This window comes from Bos grunniens, chromosome 1, assembly GCF_055505025.1.
Source record: "Bos grunniens cultivar Pamir isolate PY7600 chromosome 1, Bosgru_T2T1.0, whole genome shotgun sequence".
Taxonomy (NCBI): Eukaryota; Metazoa; Chordata; class Mammalia; order Artiodactyla; family Bovidae; genus Bos; species Bos grunniens.
In genome coordinates this window covers 150,057,640-150,060,028 of record NC_141165.1, presented here as the reverse complement: position 1 = coordinate 150,060,028, position 2,389 = coordinate 150,057,640, and the positions used below count along the sequence as shown (strand labels likewise).

The window sequence follows — 2,389 nt, the reverse complement described above, 5'->3', positions numbered from 1 at the left end:
ACTGACTGCTTTAGATATACTTCAGTTATTATCTGAGATTATTAGATGAGCACCTAAAGGTGGTATTGTCTGTGACTCCAGGCATTTTGATTCAAAATTGTCAGTTAAAAAAAAAAAACTAAGCAGCATGTGAATTGACATATGAAACCCTCCTAGCCAGAATATACCAACTGCTGTTGATTGCAAGACAAAACAACATAGAACTTGTTCAGTTGGTAATTTACTCTTCCTGATTTGCATCTATGGCTTTTTCCTAGTAGGATAAAGCAAAATGGTTGCAACATATAGTTCATATGGTTTACACATTCAAAGCCATTTTTGTATTAATGCATTTGGTGGTTGAGAGTTTGCAAAGGCAATTATCAAACAAGATAGTACATGGAGACAACCTGGTCCAAGCCTTACACACGGCAGAGATCGTAAAGACACAGAGGCTGCTGCTCCGTTAATGAAGAGATATGAGCGATTAGGGGACAGCTACAACAGGCCTTGGCTAGGGTGGTACAGAAGCAGCCAAACAGTGACACACCCTGCTGATGCTTTCGGAGATGCATGACAGGGTGAGCTGTCTGCTAGGCATCCCCAGATCACTATATCAGTGCAGGAAAAAGAGCAAAACTTCCTATCTTCAAGAGACACTGCAGACCACAGTGTTTAGCAAGGAACCATTAACACCTTTCGAGAATAGCAGATCCATATTTTTCTCGTTGCTGGATTTGGATTTAAATCTCCCGGGCAAAGTTAAAAGCATACTTCTGGGGCAGTTTTTGCTGGGATCTGCTGAGTGTCTGGTTTCTTGGACAGCTTCAGAGTGATAGAACATTTGGTAGACATAGTGACATTGGGGGCTTCCCTTGTGGCTCAGTTGGTAAAGAATCTGCCTGCAATGCTCCGCTTTCAATGCAGGAGACCTGGGTTCTTTTTGTGGCTTGGGAAGATCCTCTGGAGAAGGAAATGGCAACCCACTCCAGTATTCTTGCCTGAAAAACCCCATGGACAGAGGAGCCTGGAGGGCTGCAGTCCGTGGTGTTGCAAGAGTCGGACATGACTTAGTGACTAAACCATAGTGACATTACAGCTTCGAGACACTATTGGGCCCTACAGGGCATATGTAACAGGCAAAGATGAGTGGCCTTAATGCCTGGGGTCATTCAATTTTCCTCATCTCCTCTTGTTTTAGACTTCTTCCCCCAATAGGTGTACGTGGGGCCAATTCCTTAAGTAAGATCTCTTGTTTGGACCAGTTTAGACTCTGGCCATTTTCAAGCTTTTCTCTTCCTTCCTTCCTTCCCTACGTGCTTCCTCATCTTGCTCCTTCCCTCCCTTTCTTCCTTCCAAGCATCCTAATGCCTTGTTACTTATTGTAGTCTCTTCATTTTCGATCCAGACATTAGAAGCAAGTATTTTATTTAACATATTTCCTGTTACAGACTGAATTGTATCCCCTCTTTTGACATAGATGTTGAAGTCCTTGCCTGCAGTAACTCAGAATGTAACTGTATTTGGAGATAGGTCTCTCAAGAGGTGAGTGAGGGCTCAGTCGCTTCAGTCGTGTCTGACTCTTTGCGACCCCGTGGACTATAGTCCGCCAGGGTCCTCTGCCCACGGGATTCTCCAGGCAAGAATACTGGAGTGAGTTCTTTCAACAGATTATGTATGTTATGTTCGTTGCTCAGTGGTGTCCGACTCTTTGCAACCCCATGGACTATCACCCGCCAGGCTGCTCTGTCCATAGGATTTTCGAGGCAAGAATACCGGAGTGGATTGCCCTTTCTTTCTCCAGGGGATTAACTAAGGTTAAATGAGATCATCAAGGTGGCCCTAATCTAATGCTTGGTGTCCTTATCAGGAGACATTAAGATGCAGACACACAGGGCAGAGATCACATGGAGAAATGGAGGTGGCCGTCCACAAGCTAAGGAGAGAGGCCTCAGAGAAAACCAAACTTGCTGGCATTTTGATCTTGGGGTTCCAGCCTCCAGAACTGTAGGACAATGATTTTCTGTGGTATACGAGGCTCTAGTCTGTGGTATTTTGTTACAGCAGCCCTGGCAGGAATTCATCCCCTTAGAATATGTGTAAATAACAGAATAGTTCTGGAATTTGTGCCTCATTCTTGCTCAGGAACCATGCTAATCGTCTCTGTATCAATCTAATTTTAGCAGACGTGCTACCAAGGCTAGCCCTCAGCATGGATTTCTTAACCCCCTAATTTACCAAAGCTTTAAAACCTGAGCTTTCCTGGAGTTCGGGTCTCACGCCTTCTGTTGCCACATCCCAACGTTGCTGCCCGCTTGGCATTTGATGAGTGTGAGGAGACCCCGCATCACAGCATTTCTGAGCAGTTTCAGGGCCCTGCCCCCACGCGGTACAGCACGTTCATTCACTT

The 2,389-nt window shown here is 45.2% G+C and overlaps 1 non-coding gene across 1 annotated transcript; it reads right to left on the bottom strand.

Moving 5' to 3' along the window:
- Window positions 1-2,079: 2,079 nt before the first annotated feature.
- On the bottom strand, window positions 2,080-2,186 carry LOC147380289 (U6 spliceosomal RNA). Its single transcript, XR_015135547.1, has one exon. It is a non-coding gene; the product is annotated as a U6 spliceosomal RNA (small nuclear RNA).
- Window positions 2,187-2,389: the final 203 nt, after the last annotated feature.